Source organism: Phyllostomus hastatus, unplaced genomic scaffold (assembly GCF_019186645.2).
Source record: "Phyllostomus hastatus isolate PE091 unplaced genomic scaffold, TTU_PhHast_1.1 phas_contig_267, whole genome shotgun sequence".
NCBI lineage: Eukaryota > Metazoa > Chordata > Mammalia > Chiroptera > Phyllostomidae > Phyllostomus > Phyllostomus hastatus.
In genome coordinates this window covers 172,774-193,439 of record NW_025333828.1, presented here as the reverse complement: position 1 = coordinate 193,439, position 20,666 = coordinate 172,774, and the positions used below count along the sequence as shown (strand labels likewise).

Sequence of the window (20,666 nt, the reverse complement as noted above, 5' to 3'; positions counted from 1 at the left end):
TTGCTTGGCTGGTTATACTGTTTTTTGATAGGTACCCCCTGTTATCTCATTCATAGTGTGTTGATAATTTACTGTCCTTCATTTGTGTTCCATTAGTACACCTCTCAAGGTTCTATACTCCTTAATTCTTGTTATCTAGATCTCATAGATTCTGCCACATGATTGTAGCTTTAATACTACTATAAATAAGACCTAGTTCATACAATTGTAAATATTACTCAACACCCCTCCCTGATCTCAGTCCACTTCCCAGTTTCCTGAACTATATCATTGTGGGGGTTGTCTCTATTCTTTTGCACACTACTGCTATTTACTAATCTTTATTCCCACCCTACCTCAGAATCTAACCTCCCACAGCCTCACAGCTTTCTAGATCCAACTAACAATCCTTTCATCCCCAATAAGAGTCTTATCTTCTTTCCACCCTTTCTAAAATGTGGCTAGTGGGGTGGAAGATCACGGTTAACACTATACGTAGCCAAAGGATCTCCCATCTCTTCTCTACTGGCTCCTACTGTAAATATCATAGAATACTGTCTTGTTGTCTTAAATCATTTTGCATACTCCTCCAACTGATCAAAAAAAGAATAGGGGAAAGCTGTGAACACCAGGACACATGAAGGAGACTGCACCACTGAATTTCACAGGTATTCTACCACAGAAGTTCACACCATAATCATAGGGAACCAGAACACATCAACTTAAGAAACAGAAGGTAACAAGATGAGTCTCACAAACAGTGAGAAGACAAAGAAACAACTTCCAAAAGAAAAGAAAGGAGGAAGCCTCAGAAAAAATGGTAAATAAAATAGAGGCAAATCAACTATCAGATATTGAGTTCAAAACAATGATTACCAGGAAGCTCAATGAACTCACAATGAGTTACCAGAAACTCCAGGGAAGCTACAATGATCTCACTGCAAACTATATCAACATGAACAAGAAAATAAAAACTATCAGCAAGGGCCAAGAGAAAATGAATACAATTTCTGAACTGAAGAACACAACAGAAGGAATGAAAAGCAGGATCAATGAAGCAGAAGACTGGATTAGAGAATTGGAGGACAAAGTAGATAAAAACACCCAGAAAGAGCAAGAAAAGGAAAAGAGGCTCAGAAAGAATGAAGAGGGATTAAGAGAAATGCAAGACAATATGAAATGTAATAATATCCGTATAATAGGGATACCAGAAGGAGAAGAAGAAGAGCAAGGGATAGAATACCTTTGAAAAACTAATGATGAAAAACGTCCCTAATTTGATGAGCAAAAAAGTCACACAAATCCAGGAAACACAGAGAGTCCCAATAAAGAGGAACCCAAAGAAGCTCACCTCAAGACACATCATAATTAAAATGGCAAAATACCAAGACAAACAGAGAATCTTAAAAGAAGCAAGGGAGAAAAAGGAAGTAACATACCAGGGAGCCCCAATAAGGCTAACTAACAGCTGACTTCTCAATGGAAACGCTCCAAGCCAGAACAGAATGGCAAGAAATATTCCAAGTAATGACAACCACAGGACTGCAACCAAAGCTACTTTACCCAGCAAGGCTCTCAATCAAGACAGAAGGCCAAATAAGAAGCTTCCCAGACAAAAGAAGTCTAAAAGAATACACCTCCACCTAACCAGCTCTGCAAGAGATGCTGAAGGGATTGCTTTAAGGAAAGGAAGGAAAAGAAAGAGAAGAACACATGTACATAAACGGCAATGAATAAGCACCTATAATAATAACCTTAAACGTAAATGGATTAAATGCTCCAATCAAAAGGCATAGAATAGCTGAATGGATAAGAAAGCATGACCCACACATATGCTGCCTACTAGAGACCCACCTCAGGATAAAAGACCTGCACAGGCTGAAAGTGAAGGGCTGGAAACAAATTTTCCAGGCAAATGGACAGGACAAAAAAGATGAGGTAGCAATACTCATATCAGACAAAACAGACTTCCAAAAAAGGGCCATAAAGAGAGACCCAGAAGGTCACTTCAAGGGAAGAATCCACCAAGAAGTCATAAATGTTGTAAATATATATGCACCCAACATAGGAGCACCCAAATACATAAAGAAAATCTTAGAGGACTTCAAGAAAGATTATGACAGCAACACAATTATAGTAGGGGATTTTAACATCTCACTGTCAAAAATGGACAGATCTTTCAAACAAAATATCAACAAAGATACCGTGGCATTGAACAATACACTAGATGAAATGGACTTAACTGATATATATAGAGCCCTTCATCCCAAAGACGCTAAATACCCATTCTTTTCAAATGTACATGGAATATTTTCAAAGATAGACCACATGATAGCACACAAAACAAACCTCAACAATTTCAAGAAAATTGAAATCATACCAAGCATTTTCTTGGATCACAAGGGTCTGAAACTAGTTCCAACCCAAAGGAAAAAAACCCAAAACACACAAAATCATGGAGATTAAATAGCATGCTATGAAACAATGAATGGGTCAAGAATGAAATTAGGGAAGAAATCAAAAGGTTTCTGGAAACAAATGAAAATGAACTCACAAGAACCCAAAATTTATGGGACACAGCCAAGGCAGTCCTGAGTGGGAAGTTCATGGTGATATAGGCATACCTAAAATTTTTTTAGGTAGAAATTTTTCAAAGAAACAACCTAACGCTACTTCTAAAAGAAGTCAAGAAACAACAACAAAGACAGCCCAGAGCAAGCAGAAGGAAGGAAATAACCAAGATCAGAGAAGAATTAAATGACATAGAGACTAAAAGCACAATTCTAAGGATCAATGAATCCAAGAGCTGGTTCTATGAAAAGATAAACAAAATAGACAAGGCTTTAAGCAGACCTATCAAGAAAAAAAGAGAGAAGACACAAATAAACACAATCAGAAATGAAAGAGGAGAGATTACAACTGACACCACAGAAATACAAAGGATTGTAAGAAATTACTACAAAGAGCTGTATGCCAAGAAATTTGAAAACCTAGGTGAAATGGACAATTTCTAGAGAAATATAATCTTCCAAAACTCACTGAAAAAGAAGCAGAAAGCCTGAACAGATCAATAACAGCAAATAAAATTGAAGCAGTAATCAAAAAACTCCCAAAACACAAAAGCGCTGGACCAGTTGGTTTCACAGGAGAATTTTACAAAGCATTTAAGGAAGAGCTAACCCCTATCTTTCACAGACTATTCCAAAAAGTCCAACAAGGTGGAAGACTCCCAAACTCTTTTTATGAGGCCAGCATCATCCTGATTCCAAAACCAGATAAAAACACAACAAGAAAGAAAACTTCAGGCCAATATCACTGATGAACATTGACGCTAAAATCCTCAACAAAATACTGGCAAAACGCATCCAACAATACATTAAAAAGATTATACACCGCGAACAAGTGGGATTCATTCCAGGGATGCAAGGATGGTACAATATTCACAAATCAGTAAATGTAATACATCACATAAACAAAAGCAAAGACAAAAACCACATGATCATATCAATAGATGCAGAAAAAGCATTTGATAAGGTACAGCACCCATTCATGATAAAAACACTTAGCAAAGTGGGAATAGAGGGAGCATTCCTCAACATAATAAAGGCCATATAGGAGACACGTACAGCCAACATCGTACTCAATGGGTAAAAATTAAAATCTTTTCCACTAAGATCAAAAACAAGACAAGGCTGTCCACTTTCACCACTTCTATTCAATATAGTACTGGAACTTTTAGCCACAGCAATCAGAGAAGAAAAAGAAATAAAAGGCATCCAAATTGAAAAGGAGGAAACAAAGCTGTTACTGTTTGCAGATAACATGATTGTGTACATAGAAAATCCTATAGACTCCACCAAAAAACTGCTTGACCTAAGAAATGAATTTGGTAAAACAGGGGTGTACAAAGTCAATATCCAGAAATCAAATGCATTTCTGTACACCAACAAGGAAACAGCAGAAGCAGACATCAAGAAAAAAATCCCATTTGAAACAGCAAAAAGAAAAATAAAATACCTAGGTATAAACCTAACCAAAGAGGTAAAAGACCTGTATTCAGAAAACTACATAACACTGAGGAAAGATGTCAAGGAAGACACAAACAAATGGAAACATATACCTTGTTCATGGATTGGAAGAATTAATATCATCAAAATGTCCATACTACCCAAAGCAATTTACACATTCAATGCAATACCTATTAAAGTACCAATGGCTTATTTCACAGATATAGAACAAACACCTCAAAAATTTATATGGAACCATAAATGACCCCGAATAGCTGCTGCAATTTTAAGAAAGAAGAGTAAAGTAGGAGGGATCACAATACCTGACACTAAACTATACTACAAGGCCACTGTAATCAAAACAGCCTGGTACTGGCATAAAAATAGGCACATGGACCAGTGGAACAGAACAGAGAGCCCAGAAATAAACCCAAGTTCCTATGGTCAATTAATATTTGACAAAGGAGGCAGCAACATAAAATGGAGTAAAAACAGCCTCTTCAACAAATGGTGTGGGGAGAACTGGACAGCTACCTGCAAAAAAATGAAATTAGAGCACCAACTTATGCTTTATACAAAAATAAATTCAAGGTGGATAAAAGATTTAAATATAAACTGTGACACCATTAAAGTCCTAGAGGATAATGTAGGTAGGAAAATCTCAGATATTTCACGCAGAAACTTTTTTACTGACATGTCCCCTAGAGCAAGGGACATAAAGGAAAGAATGAACAAATGGGACCTCATCAAAATAAAAAGCTTCTGCACAGCTAAAGAAAACAGTATCAAAATAAAAAGAGAACCAACTGTATGGGAAAACATATTTGCCAATGACACCTCAGACAAGGGTTTAATCTCCAAAATATGTAAAGAAGTTACACAACTCCACTCCAAGAAGACAAGCAACCCAATTAAAAATGGGCAAAGGACCTGTTCTCCAAGGAGGACATACAGAGGATCCAAAGACACATGAGACGATGTTCAATATTGCTAGCTATCAGAAAGACACAAATTAAAACCACAGTGACATACCACTTCACACAGGTCAGAATGGCCATCATAAACAAAGCAACAAACAACAAGTGTTGGAGAGGTTGTGGAGAAAAGGGGACACTAGTGCACTGTTGGTGGGACTGCAGACTGGTACAACCACTATGGAAAACAGTATGGAACTTCCTCAGACAACTAAAAATGGATCTGCCTTTTGACCCAGCAATTCCACTGCTGGGACTATATCCTAAGAACACTAAAATACCAATACAAATGAACCTTTGCACCCCGATGTTCATAGCAGCACAATTTACAATAGCTAGGTGCTGGAAGCAACCTAGATGCTCATCAGTAAATGAATGGATCAAAAAACGATGGTACGTTTACACAATGGAATTCTATGCAGCAGAAAGAAAGAAGGAGGCCCTACTCTTTTCAACAGCATGGATGGAGCTGGAAAGCATTATGCTAACCGAAACAAGCCAGGCAGTGAAAGACAAATACCATATGATCTCACCTTTAACAGCAACCTAAACAACAAAACAAAAGAAACAAGTAAAATATAACCAAAGACACTGAAATAGAGGACAGGCTGACAGTGACCAGAGGGGAGAGAAGAGGGAATTTCAGGGGAGATTGGGAAGGGTTTACAGGAACAAATTTAAAGGACACATGGACAAAATCTAGGGGGAGGGTGGTAATGGGAGGGAAGTGAGGATGGGTAGATGTGTGGGTTGGAATGGGAGTAAAAGAGAGAAAACTGTACTTGAAGAATGATTAAAATAAAAAAAGAATTTTAGCATTTATTTTTGAACATATTATGGTACAACTAATTTTATGGAACAAATAATACAAAACACAAGGACAGATACAAGGTATTTCAGGTACTACCTGTGTATAATGCACAGCGTTATTTTCTCCTGAAAAATGAAGCCAAAAAAGTGTGCATCGCACATGGTAAAATATGGGTATGTAAAACTTTATATTTTAAAATTATTTCATTGTTTAACTACAGTTGTCCGCATTTTCTCCCTACTCCCCTTACCCCCTCCAAACCCACCTCCCTCTCTTGCTTCCATCCTCCCCCCTTGGAAACTTTAAACCAAGAGTTTGAAAACCTCTGCACGTTTTTCCTTCTAGCACTTCTCAAAGGCAGGCTGTGTTGGTTTAACTCAGCCCCATTGCACATGGTTTTAAAAAGTATTTTCTCTTTGTCTTTGCTTTCTATTATGGTGATTAACTCAGCTTTGTCTTCCAAAAAACTCCTTGTTTAACGTTTTATTTTGAATTAATATCAGAATCTCGGAAAGCTGCCAACAGGGTAGCAAAGCTCCGCATTCTCCTCCCACCTAGCCAAAGCACCCTTGGCAAGGTGCGCAGTTCAGGTTACTCGAGAACAGAAGTTGAGCCAGGCTGGGCGGGGAGTTCCGGAAAGCGACGCACAACGCCGCAGTGCGTGAGGACGGCTGCGTCCACAGCAGGAGGAGGAGTTGGTCTCCACAGGTCGGTTCATGGGCGGGGCTAAGTGATTTCCCACTTCGACCGGGCTCTGCCCGGCTGTCTGCTGCTGGCAGCTGAGCGCTTACCCTGTGGGTGAAGCCAGAGTGCGTCTTCTCAGATGGCTGGTTCTTGGCGAGAGAAATCCGGGACCTGGGAGGGTCCGGCGCCAAGGTCTCTGGGCGGCCATTGGTGGCGACGGGTAGTGCTCATTCCCCGGCCTCGCAAGCCTGAGGCGGGGTGATGCCGGCGCAAATGCAGAGTCCTGCGGGTGCATGTCTGAATCTTAGGTGGAAGGTGGAGTGGGAGGAAAATGGGAAGGCCGAAGGTGGGCGGGTCTGAACCTCTGGCACGGGAGGGGGTGTCTGGTTAGGGAGCATCCCTGGTCTAGTGGAGGTCCACTTCCCCTGGACTCTCCTTGACATGGTTAGAGGAGGAGAGGACTAAGGAGAAGAGGACTGTTGCTGTTCGTAATAATAGGAAGATGACCATTCTTATCTGATTTAATACTTAATTGCCTGTTTTCATTAAGTGAAAAACTGCAGTGCAAACAAAATAAAAGCTCAGAAGACAATGAAAGCTGATTAAAAGTGGTTTCTTAGATGAGCTCCTGTGTACAGTGTTTAGTTTCCTATGAGCACGGACTTGGAGAGCAAGTTTTAACGATGAGTTTTAGAAATTTGACCATTTAAAAGTGTTTTATCCTTAAAAATATGAATACGTATGACCTTTGGAAACCAGATTATAGATCAGTGTGATTTAATATTTCATGCTCTCACTGCATAATAAAAGTGATTTTCAAATCACTTTTATGTGCTGAAATGTAAGGCTTTAGTGTATTGTGATTGGTGCTTTTAAGGTAATACCTAAGGGTATAGTCTACATACGCCTTAATGAAAAAATGTCATAAATCTCACCTTGAATATTTTACAGGTGTCAAAAGGGGTACGATTTTCAACGATGTTAGCTTTGGGGAAATATTTCAGTATTTTTCGGGTCAGAGTAACTAATAAAGCAAGGATTCTTCCAAAATCGATCTTTCCTTACTTCTCGGCCTTTTGGCTGAGATCAAGTGTGGTATCTGTTCGTATCAGTTTAATATCTGATGCGTGCTCTCTCAGGCATTATATTCAATGGAATTTTGGAGCTGGGAGATGGAATAGGAGCTTGCTCCGTTCACTCAGTGCATCCAGCCTGTATTGCAGTACTTCTGGGAAGGGTGCACCCCCTGGGGAGGGGGACAAAGAAAAGTGAGCTTTTCGTGTTACAACTTCAGTTACTGTACTTGATGTTTGAAATCGAGTGTGCATGTGATGGAGCCATAAGTTTTTAAGAATTGTACTTAGCAGGTCCTTGAAAATTTAGTAATAAAATGGTGCATTTTAATTTGATTGATAGTTTTTATGTTATGGATTGCATTGTTCATTTAAACATGATTATTGTCTAACATTAAACATATGAGAGAATGTGGAAATATTTTGAAAAGACCAAATAGTAAATGATATTAATGCAGATACTTTTTGTTAACCATGTTTAGTCATTTTTGGATGTCAAATGTAGATTCTGAGGAAGTTGCTACTAGATTATTAGCATATTTTACATAGGAAGTCTGCATTTTCCAGTTTATAGTTAGTCTTATTGTTGCAGTTTTTTAAAGATTTTATTTATTCATTTTTAGAGATAGAGGAAGGGAATGAGAAATAGGATTCTTCATTGCTAGAGAGAGAAGGACAACTGATTTTTATTGATTTATTAATTTTTAGAGAGGGAAGGGAGGGAGAAAGAGAGAGAGAGAGAGAGAAACATCAATGTGAGTGAGGTTGCTGGGGGTCATGGCCTACAACCCAGGCATGTACCCTGACTGGGAATCGAACCTGCGACACTTTGGTTCACAGCCCGAGCTCAATCCACTGAGCTATGCCAGCCAGGGCTTATTGTTGCAGTTTAATTCTGTCTTTGGGCTTATGAAATTTGAAACTTAGAATAATTAAAAAGAAGGTCTTTGGAGCAGGTAATTGAGCTTTCTTAAACAACTGAAATTTGTTTTGATACTGTTGCTAAAAGTTTGCCCCAGTGAATTGAAAATGATTACATTTGTCCGTTTTCCACATTTTAATTCATTGACAGTGTTATCAAATTGGTAGAGAAATGAGTGCAGAAAAAACTTTAGACTGTGTTTTGAAACTATTTTTAAATTATATTTTTATTAGCTACATTTTGTATTGTTTGTTTCTTGGTAGTAAGAGAGGTACACAGTACCTGTATATTTGTGAAGTAAATGTGATATAACTTGAAATGTAAAATTAGGTGAGTTAGATTTTAAGTCAAAATATTGTTTCTTGATAGTTCTGGCTGGTGTGGCTCAGTGGATTGAGTGCCATCCTTTAAACCAAAGGGTTGCTGGTTCGATTCCCAGTCAGGGCAGATGCCTGGGTTGTGGTCCAGGTCCCCAGTAGGGGACACATGAGAGGCAAACACACATTGATGTTTCTCTCCCTCTTTCTCCTCCTCTTCTCCTCTTCTTTCTCAAAAAATAAATAAAATAATTTAAAAAAATTCTTTCTTGATAAAAAATACTGTTGTTTGATAATAGGCCAAAAAGAGAAAAAAACTGACAAATAGATTTTGATCCTTCTTAAAGCATTGTATTTTAATATCATTATCTAAATCATATATTTTACTTTTAGTAGAAGAAAAATTTTGGGAAAAAATTCTAGTTGGACTGAGACCTTTAAGCTAAAACATACTTGGTTGCTCTTATTTTGCAGATGAGAAAACTGAGGCTTAAAAATAGAAAATGTTTTACATAGTTGGTTACTAATTCAGTATTAGAATGCAGGTTCTGTTTTACCCTCAGTCTAGTGCTCTCTCTGTTTTGAGGAACTATGAATTGGAATATTCCTCAAATCATGCCTCGTACTGTCCTTTAGACTAGAGAGTGGCTTTCACACTTCCCTTCCTAGCAGATTCTGCAGGGCATAGCTTAAAGAACACTACTCTAGGGAATAGAAATTAGTACGCACAGTATCTGTGATTCACAAATTTCATTATTTCCGAGCACTAATAAAACATTAGTGTTAATAGCTCTTTAAAGAAATCTTTCTTCTACAATGGTTTTAGATTTACAGGAAAGTTGTGAATTCCCTTCTAGCTCATACTCAATTTCCTGTAATCTTACACTAGTGTGGGACATTGGCACTAATAATGAACCAATAGTGACCCATTATTAACTGAAGTCTGTAGTATACTCACATTTTCTTAGTTTTTACCTAATGTCCATTTTCCATCCCAGGATCCAGACAGCGTGAAATGTTTGAAAATTTCTTATTAAGTTCTACTGGTGTTGCAAAATGTCTAAGTAATGAGAGGCTCAGAAAATATGGAATATTTTTTCTCTGCTAGTAGGTCTGTGTAATCATATGAGTGGAAAATAAAACCGAACTAACCTCTTCAGAAGTAGGTATCATTGTGTATACTGGAAGCAGAACTGTGTTTTAATGCCCCTGTTGCTCCTGATTGATCAAGTGTGCTGTACTAGGCATGCCACTCAGTCTCATAAGCCTGATTTTCCCCAGCCCTTTTATGGAAAAATTGGACAGCATGATTTTGTTTTCCCACCTTCGAGATGAAGACACTTGGATATGGACACAACTTGGGAGTAGTCATGGAAGAGATTTGCACATGCAGAACATAACATAGAGCCAGGGAAGTAAATAATAGAAGAGCTGAAGTGCAGCAGGCCAGCGTATTTCTGTCTTGAATCTTTGATAACAGGCCTAGTGGGTTCTTCTAGGTTAGTTGGGAACCAGGGTGCTCTTGATAAACGTTTGCAGTTGATATCATGAAATAATACAGGCAGTCCTCCCTTGACACAACAGTATGAGGTGGTAAAAATGACCATTCAAACTGAAACTTCAAATGAGTCCTACTAAGTGAGATAAATTATGATCATTCTGTGACATTTGAAAATGTTTGCTAAATGCTTAAAAACTTTTCTTGTGGTTACAGTGTATAGGAAATAATAAAATAGTAAACTTACATTTGTTTAGTATACTGTATTAAACACTAGAGACATTAAGAATTAGTGTTTTATTTCTTTATAAGTTTCTCAAGTGCAGTTTGAACAATGCTCCCCTTTTTCTTCTGATTATACAGTTTGTGATGCAGCACAAGCATATCTTCTATGCTTTGATGAATTCTCATACTCCTTAGTTAGGATCAGCTTCCAGTGTTTTATCCTTTGTGCTTTCACTGTTAGGAAATCTCTCTGAGAGTTTATTCTGAAGCTTTCCACTTCCTCTGGAACATTGTCATCCTTTCTTCACAGTTACTTCCCTCATTTCCATACATAAACTCACTTTCACCAAGTTCTTCTGGCTCCTTCTCTGGAGTCTCAGACATTCAGGTGGTGGGGCATTTCTTCTGTAACTATTTCCATTTGATTTATATTTCACTTCCAGCATTCCCAGTTTTTCTCTCTTGCCTGCACGTTTATCTTTGTGGGCTGATTTTCTTTTTTGACTATTTTTATAGAATGTCGCATGACTTCACTTACCACTGTCAGACATGGAGGCAACATTACTTAGATAGCTTTGCTGTCTAAGTGAGCTGAGTGACAAACGTGCAGTGACTCATCAGACAGACTTAGAAGGATGTGAAGTGACTGGTCACTGGTAGTATGCCCAACTCTTATTCACATAGTGGTTTCTGGACTGAAGAAATAGCAGCAAAGTTGGTACTTTGTGCAGTTACTCATCGTTAATGTATGGTGGTACTGCAGTCTGAACTGTGTTGTTGGGAAACGCGTTATTTAACGAAACCATGGTTACTGGAATCCTGCATAATGAAAACTGTGGAAAGCAAAGATTGCCCAGATGTGGAAACTTCCACATAACAATTGTTTGGGGTGCTGCTTGACACAAAACTTCGGAGAAGCAGATGTGAGGCATGTAGGTTGGAATAAATAGAATAAAATTGTATGTTCAAAAGCTTGTTTTAAAGGGAAGTGACTTTTTAAAGAGCAAATGTATTTTTAAATATATTTTATTGATTATGCTATTACAGTTTTCTCAGTTTTTTCTCCCCTTAATTCCCCTCTGCCCTTTACCCCCATAAGCAGTACATGCTTATGATTTTGTACCCCCTCCCTCCAGCATTCTCCCATGTTTTTATAAGTTTTTTTTAAGTTCGATTTTTTTTAAAGATTTTATTTATTTATTTTTTAGAGCAGGAAGGGAGGGAGAAAGAGAGAGACATCAATGTGCAGTTGCTGGGGGTCATGGCCTGCAACCCAGGCATGTATCCTAACTGGGAGTCGAACCTGCTACACTTTGGTTCACAGCCTGCGCTCAGTCCTGACCTACCTCAGCCAGGGCCTTTATAAGTGTTTCAAAATAAATTTTGGATATTAAGCCCTGATCACATGGATCAGCCTATAAGTTCTTCCATTCTGTGGGTTGTCTTTTTATTTTTTGATGGTTTTTTTTTGCTGTGCAAAAACTTTTTAGTTTAATGTAGTCCCATTTTTTAATTATTTCTTTTATTTCCAGTGCCTGAGGATGTACACGATCCAGCAGAGGCAAAACCTACTTCAGTGTGGTTGTTAGGGTAATAATATGGATGTGAGAATTTATAGTTTTAATTTGAATATTTCACCTAAAACATCATAGGGTGTGGTTGAGTATGATACTGTTATGTTACAGAATTACATGCTTATGATTTTGTAATAAATGATTTTGTAATAAAAAAGGGGTGTTTTTGTGCTGGACCATTGGGATCCGCCCTGCCTGGTCTGAGGAAGCTGTAACCAACCCCCCCCCCCCCCACGCCGTGGCTAAGGCTGAGTAAGAGACCTCTGAACCAGGAGACACTAAGGAAACAAAACTTATTTCCCTGGCATGAACGCTGCCTGTTCTGTGCCAGACCCCAATGCTTGATCAGTTAGCCAATAATGGGTAAGATTTCCCAAGGGGCAAATTGCCTAAGACAGGCATGATCACGTGGAGGCCTCAGGGAAGGACTTGGGGGGCTGTGGAAATCAAGGGGTGATTGACATGGACCCCTGCCACCTCGGCTTTGACAAAGCTTGAGTCCTTGGTCTTTGTTGTGAGAATTCCAAGTCTCCCGTCTGCCTTTGTCTCCTCTGCCCAGCTCAGGCCTGCGGAAATAACAGGGGTGGTGCAGTCCAGACCAGAGTCAGCGGGACCCCGGGGGCAATCAGACCTGGGACATAGAATATGCAAGATCCTGTGAGATCTGCTTGCTGGAGGATGCTCTTGAATTAGAATATGAAGGCATGGGTAGGAAATGAAACTAGCCTTTTAGTTCTGTAGTCTTTTTAAGTGATAAACCCCAAAATCTCAGGCTAGAATTCCAGCGGGAGTTCTGCCAGTCCCTTTGAAAGCTGTCTACTCCTTTAATCTTCCCTGCCAGGCTGTAATCCACAAACTGTATCTGTATTCTTAATAAAAGCCTACTGAGGTGGCGACTCAGGGCGCTCTCCGCTAGAGAGAGTGGCTTTTTCTTCCCTATTCCTCCACAGGACTCAATTTCTGTGTGTATGTTTGTGTTTCGACAAGCATCTGCAGGGATGAATACTGCTGGCCAGTATCCGCCACACTGGACCCTGTATATCAGATAAAATATTGCTAAGAGCAGTGTGTGAGATTTTACTGCCTATATTTTCTTCTGGGATTTTTATGATTTCAGGTGTAACATTAAAGTCTTTATCCATTTTGAATTTATTCTTGTGTGTGGTGTAAGATGGTCTTGTAGTTTCATCTCTCTGCACATATCTGCCCATTTTTCCAAATTATCTTTAGCCCATCGTATGTGCTTGCTTCCTCTGTCAAATATTAATAGACTATAAAGTTGTGGTTTCATTTTTGGGATCTCTACTGTGTTCCATTGAACTGCATTTCTGTTTTTATGTCCGTACCATGCTGTTTTAATTACTATGGCCTTATAGTATAGTTTAATATTAGGTAGTATGATTCTTCCAACTTTATTCTTCTTTCTCAGGATCACTGTTGCTATGGTGGGCCTTTTGTGCTTCCATATAAATTTTTGAAATATTTGTTGTAGTGTGAAATAAGTCATTGGAATCTTGATAGGACTTGTGTTGAGTGTATAGATTGCTTTAGTAGCATGGACATTTAACAATGTTAATTTTTCCTATCCTTGTACATGGTATGTGCTTCCACTTATTTGTATCTTTTTCAATTTCTTTCTTCAGTAGCTTATAATTCTCCTGGTACAGGTCTTTTACATCCTTGGTTAGATTTATTCCTAGGTGTTTTATTTATTTTAAAGCAATGGTGAATGGGATTGTGTTCTTAATTTCCCTTTCTGATAATTCATTATTGGCACATAAAAATGCAGCTATTTTTTGGATGTTAAGTTTGTATCCTGCTATTTTGCTGATTTCGTTGATCTGTTCTAGTAGTTTCTTCATGGAATTTTTAGGGTTCTCTATGTAGAATATCATGTCATGTTCAAATAAAGACAGTTTGACTTCTTCCTTTTGAATGTGGATGCCTCTCATTTCTCCTTGTTGTCTGATTGCTGGGGTTAGGACTTCTAGTACTGTGTTGAATGAGGGAAGTGAAAGTGGACATCCTTGTCTTGTCCAGATCTTAAGGGGAACACTGAGTTTTTGCCACTGAGTGTGATGTTGGCTTTATGTTTGTTATTTATGATCTTCATTATGTTTAGGTATGTTCCCTCTATTCCCACTTGGCTGAGAGTTTTTAGCATAAATCGGTGCTGGATTGTATCCAGTGCTTTTTCTGCAACTGTTGATAGGACCATGTGGTTTTTATCCTTCATTTTCTTTATGTGGTGAATCCCATTTATTGATTTACAAATGTTGTAGCAATCTTGCATTCTTGGAATAAATAGCACTTGATGATGGTGTATAATCTATGTGATGCATTGCTGTATTTGGTTTGCTAATATTTTGTTGGGTATTTCAGCATCTATATTCATCAGGGATAATGGCTTACAATTTTGTGGGTGGGGAGGTTATTGTCTTTATCTGGCTTTGGAGTTAGGATACTACAGGCCTCATAAAATGACTTTGGGAGTTTTCCTTGCTCTTGAAATTTGGAAATAGTTTGAGAAGGAGAGGAGTTAGTTCTTTTTAGAATGTTTGGAAACATCTACATGTAAAGGCATTTAGTCTAGGGCTTTTGTTGAGAGTTTTTCGATTAGTGCTTCAATTATACTAGGTGCAATCTGTCTATTCAGATTCTCAGATTCTTCCTGATTTTATTTGGAAAATTGTATGTTTCTAAGAATGTATTCATTTTATTCAGGTTGTCCAATTTGTTGGCATATACTAGTTGTTCATAATATTTTCTTAACAATCCTTTGTATTTTTTTTGATGTTGGTTGTTATTTCTGCTCTTGCATTTCTGATTTTATTTATTTGGGTTCTTTTGCTTTTTTTCTTGATAAGTCTGGTTAAAGGTTTTCAATCTTATTTATCATTTCAGAGAACTAGCTCTTGGATTGTTTGATCTTTGGTGTCATTTTTTAAAGACTTTATTTTATTTCTACTCTGATCTTTATTACTTCCTTCCTTCTACTCTGCACTTTTTTTTTCAAGTTCTTTTAAGTGTCAGGTTAGATTGTTACTTTGAGCTGTTTCTTGAGATAGGCCGGTAATGCTATAAATTTCCCTCTCGTGATTGCTTCCCTTATGTCCCACATATTTTGGGTTGTTGTGTTCTCATTTTTATTTGTTTCATGGTATCCTTTGATTATTCCTTGATCTCAGTTGTTGACTTATTCATTGCTTAATAACATTATTTACCTTCCATGTCTTTGCTTGTTTCTCAGTGTTCTTGATTGATTTCTAGTTTTATAGCATTGTGGTCTGAGAAGATGCTTTGATATGATTTTAGTGTTCTTAAATTTATTGAGACCTGTTTTGTGTCCTGACATGTAATTGTATACGAGAAAACATTCCATGTGCACTTGAAAAGTATGTATATTCTGCTGCTATGGGTTGAACTGCTCAGAAGATATCAATTAAATCAATTTTTCTAGTGTGTCATTTAAGGATGCTGTTTTCATGTTGATTTTCTGCCTGCAAGGTCTATCCTTTGAAGTAAGTGGGGTGTTAAAATGCCTGATTCTGACCATATTTGTGCTGATTTCTTCCTTTATGTCCCATCAAGATTTGCTTTACATACTTAGGTACTCCTCTGTTGCATGCATAAATGTTTACTAGGGCCCTGGCAGGTGTGGCTCAGAGAATTGAGTGTAGTCTGTGTTCCAAAAGGTTGCTGGTTTGATTCCCACTCTGGGCACATGCCTGGGTTGTGGGCCAGGTCCCTAAGTGGAGACATGTGAGATGTAGATGGCAACCGATCAGTGTATTTGTCTCACATTGATTTTTCTCTCCCTCTCTTCCCCCTTCCTCTCTCTCTAAAAGCAAATGAATAAAATCTTAAAAAATGTTTCCTAGGGTTTTATTCTCTTGTTGGATTGTTCCCAATACCATTAAGTAGTGCCCTTTTTTGTCACTATATATAGCCTTGGTTTTAAAGTCTATTTTGTTGGGTATAAGGACTGCTACCCTAGGTTTATTTTGTTTTCTCTTTGGAGGAAATATATTTTCCCATCCCTTCACTGTTAGTCTGTGTGTATTTTTTGATCTGAGGTGTGTCTCTTGGAGAGAGCATATGTATGGATCTTGCTTTCTTATCCTTTCAGCTATCCTGTCTTTTGTTTAGAACATTTATGTTAAGCCACTAACATTTATGGTGTTAATCGACAGGTACAGATTTGTTGCCATTTTATTTTTTAACTACTTTTCTCATCCCCCCCCCTTTTTCCTCTTTTTAATGCATGCCCTTTAACATTTTTTGCAGTATTGGTTTGGTGTTAACAATCTCCTTTAGCTTTTTCTTGTCAGGGAAGTTCTTTATTTCCCCTTGAATTTTAAATGATAGCCTTGCTGGGTAAAATAGTCTCGGTTTTAGGTCCTTGCTCTTCATCACCTTGAATATTTCATGCCAGTCCCTTCTGGCCTGAAATGTTTCTGTTTTGAAATCAGGTAACAGTCTAATTGGAGCTTCTTTGTAGGTAACTATATGCTTTTTCTCTTGTAGCTTCAGGATTCTCTCCTTGTCTCTAAGCTTTACCATTTGAATCATGATATGTCTGGGTGTAGGTCTCTTTGGGTCCAACCTGTTTGGGACTCTGAGCTTCCTGCACTTGTATGTCTTTTTCCTTCAGCAGATTAGGGACGTTTTTTATCCTTATTTCCTCCAACTGGTTCTTGATCCTTTGCTCGCTCTCTTCACCTTCTGGTATTTCCATGATGCAGATGTTGTTACACTTCATGTTGTCCAGAATAGTTCTTAAGCAATCCTCATTTTTTAAATTCTTTTTTGTTTGTTTGTTTTTGCTGCTCTGCCTGAGTGCTTTTTCTACCGTCTCTTCCAAATCACTCGTTTGATCCTCTGCTTCATGTAACCTACTGTTTATTCCTTCCAGTGTATTATTTATTTCAAATATCGCATTCTTTATTTCTGATTGGTCCTTTTTTATGGTTTCTATGCCTTTTGAGTAACCTTGTAATCATTATTCTAAATTCTCTATCTGATAAATTGCCTGCCTTCATTTTATGTAGCTCTTCTCCTGGAGAATCCTCTCTTTCTCTCATTTAGGATCTGTTTTTGTGTTTCCATTTTGGCTCTTTCTTTGAATTTGTTTATGTATTAGGTGGGTCTGCAAAGACTAGTGCAGACCCATGCCAGGCGCTCCCTGTCACTGGACCTGGGCTTCCTCTTTGGAGTGTCAGCGATCTGCAGTATGTGGCTCCCTCTACTGGGCCTGTGTGTGTTCAGGAAGAGCCAGGCTGTGCACCAAGGTGGGATTTGAACAGCACCAGGCCTGGGAGATGGTCAGCTAAAGTCTCAGAGCTTCCACAGGTCTGCCTTAGCTGCTAGACTTGATCACTGAATAGCCTCCAGCTGTAGCTTCATAGGGTGGAGCCATAGGGCTTCCCATGGGTGGAGCTATTGCTTCTCCCCAGGCTGATGCCACGTGGAGGGGAGTGCTGTGACCCAGAGAGATGGTGTAGGAGACCTTTCCATCCACATGAGGAGAAGATAAGTCTCAGCCATCTAAGAGAAAATGCCAGTATCCCTACCTTTGGACAGTTCTCAGTACTGACCTGCATGATCTTGAGCAACCATTTGACATGCCCAAACCAGATTGACTTCATGTTTATAATGAGGATGCTTTAAAATGAGCATGAGAAAAAAGCTGTTCATACCGACTATTAGTATGCAAAGTCTGTTGTCCTATCTCTAAAAAAACACCTAGAAACTAAAAGTAGTATCAATACCCCTCCATCCACCAAACTTACATGGTACTTTTAAAACCTATGATAAATCCTCATTCTGCATAGGTACTCCTGACCCTTCTCTTGCACATGTCCCTGAGGGGCTGGGTGTTTTGGGTGAGCTCTAGACCTCAGTCCTGGTTTTTCATGGTGATGCCACTGACAGGATGTCCATCTTTGTCCCCCACACGGTACAGCTGAGTTCATCTTTAAATTGTGAGAAGCCTGTGGCATGTGGTCCCTCCAGGGAAGCACACTGGAGAGGGTGGCAGTGTCCATGGTGCCAGCTTTCCCAGGTAGAAACATCTCCCACCACACTGCCTTCAAATCCATGCACCTGGCTGATGAGGACCCAGGCTCGTGGGGTCCAAGTTATTATGGATGAAATGAGACATTCACAGGGATTACCAAATCTGGTGGGGGAAAAGGGACAGCATGGCTTGTCTTTCAAGGGGAGCAAAAGCTGCGGCGTCTGCCATGACAGGCCTTTATTTCTATCTCTGGCACATTACAGGAAGGACCTCATTTACCAGGCACAGGTTTGCTTTAGGTGGTTACCTTTTATAGAAAACAAAGGATCCATTGCTGCTAATCACATCACAGAAGAGGGATATTTGCAAATGAAAAGGCAGAAGTGGTTGAAGAAGTTATACTCATCCTTGGAAGGTTTAGCATGGATTTTAGGAAGTTACTTTGCAGTAAATGTTTGCTACAAATCAGGGTGAGGGAGTTTTAGCAAAAAGCAAGACTCATAGCAACCTAGGCACATTGCAGTCCTGATTCGCCATGGGGGAACCTATCTGTGGGCGTGGGTCCTGTGCATGTCCCAGTGGGAGCTGGGCCCATGCCATGCAGAACTGTCTCCTACACCTGACCTTCTTCAGAGCCCAACAGTTCCTGGACGAGCTGATCACTCGGTGAGCATGTGTCCCCCTTTCGGTACCATGGTGATTCTGTGAGCTGCTAACTCTGTGTGTCAAAAAAGTCACCACATCTATCTGAGCCTCAGTGTTCTTGCCTGAAAGGGGGAATATGGAGGATCAGTGTCATTATGTTCTTCAGAGACTACTGTGGGGATAGTCCAGGCAGATCTTACCTGGTATGTGACTCTACAGACAGGGCTACTGTATGGGCTGTGGCTGTTCATGGCAATGATTTCTTCATCCCCCATGGAAATTCGCCAGCTGAAACCATCAGTGGTCAGTGCCATTTCTGAGTGTGAAGAAGCACAGGGAAAACAATCTGTCAAGAAGCTTGTGAGCATTTAGCCAATCCTTGTGCTTGTCTTTGGTGTTGTCACAACAGGAATCTCTAGGGATAACAGAAGTCCTCAGTTCCACCCAGGTATCTGATATGGCTGTGCTTGGAGTTCATTTATTCAACAATGTGTATGAAGCAGTAAGTACAAGTAGGTCCTACTAGTGGCATTTAGCATAACTCAGTGAATGAAGTAAACACAATCCCAGGGCCTCAGTTCTACTCAGTGAATCAGATAGTTATAATAGACATCAGTCACCAGCCCTGTCCTCCATCTGTCAGATCTGCTGCCATCAAAGTCTTCTGCACATCTAGAAACATACCTCTATATAATGACAAGGGTGACACACCACAAGACCCAATAAAAAGGAGAGCGGTGTTTGGGTCCACAAGGAAGACCTCTTATGTCAAGAGTGCAGAGGCTGTGGCTGGGGTTGATCTGGCAAAAATTGAGGCCTTACTCATCTGATTCCCAAGGGAGGCCAGAGCTCTGGTAGCTTCTGTTTCAAGAGGACATAATTCAAAAGAGAACTGAGGATGAGGTCTCTGACCTGGTAGAATCAGATGGGCAACTCGGCTGCTTTTTGCTGTAGAGTCTCAAACCCACTGTAGTCTAGTCCTGCTCTGACTGCCTCTCTCCACAGTCTTCTCTCCTGAACACTATTCCCATCTTCAAAACAGGAAATGTGGTACAAAAAACAAAAACAAAAAAAAAAAACCCTGTCCTCAGTCCAGGTGAGCAGGCGAATGGCAGTTTGGAATGGGCAGTGTACAGGACTTTCAGGAGAAATGTCAGTGGGAATAAAAGACTCACACTGCCTCTATGTGAAACCTGCTGTTAACCACCCAACTTGCTACTCCCAAGACAGCCACATAGGGATCAGGGGTGGCATAGGGCTGTCTCCTGGATGGGCAGGGGCAGGCAGAGAGGCTCTGTCCCAAATCACAGTGCCATGGGAAGGCAGTTTAGGAGAATTCCAGAACTCTGACTCTGCTGCCCAACTGCCTCTCTCCAGGGCCTTTGCCTCTCTGATGGGAGACTGGATGCAGAACCAGGATAGAAATTTGACCAGCCCCTACATTTTGCCTTGTTCCAGCTGAAGCAGGCCTTGATGCAGGTCAACTTCCCTACTTCACAGCCTCTGTATCAGGCCCACCTTCTTTGCGTTGTTCTGGAGGACCTAGAGACAACTGCGCCATACCTGAAAGGAGAGGGAACTTCACTCTGGGAAGGTGATCTGGAGGGAAGTGTCATGGGCAGGAGTCCCCTTAAAGGCAGCAGCACCTTTCCTGTTTCCAGATAAGTGTGCCAGGGCAGAGATACTGTCCACTGCTGGCCTGAGGTGAGAACTCGGCTGGAGGCTTCTCCACTCCCAGAAACTCAAGATGACCTGACAGAACCAAGTATCTAGGTTCAAATACTGGGATGGCCCCTCATCCACAGGGCCATCCCTGTGCTTGTGATAAAGTGTCTCATGTCCCATGCACATATGAATCTGGACCTCCATTTCTGCCACCAGCTACATTAGACAGGAAAAAAACCACTCCTCCCATATTTGAAGGAATATTTGAGAAGG

The 20,666-nt window shown here is 39.8% G+C and overlaps 1 non-coding gene across 1 annotated transcript; it reads left to right on the top strand.

Moving 5' to 3' along the window:
• The first annotated feature begins 7,515 nt into the window (after positions 1–7,515).
• On the top strand, positions 7,516–7,703 carry LOC123818225. The gene has a single exon (XR_006785595.1). It is a non-coding gene; the product is annotated as a U2 spliceosomal RNA (small nuclear RNA).
• The last annotated feature ends 12,963 nt before the right edge of the window (positions 7,704–20,666 follow it).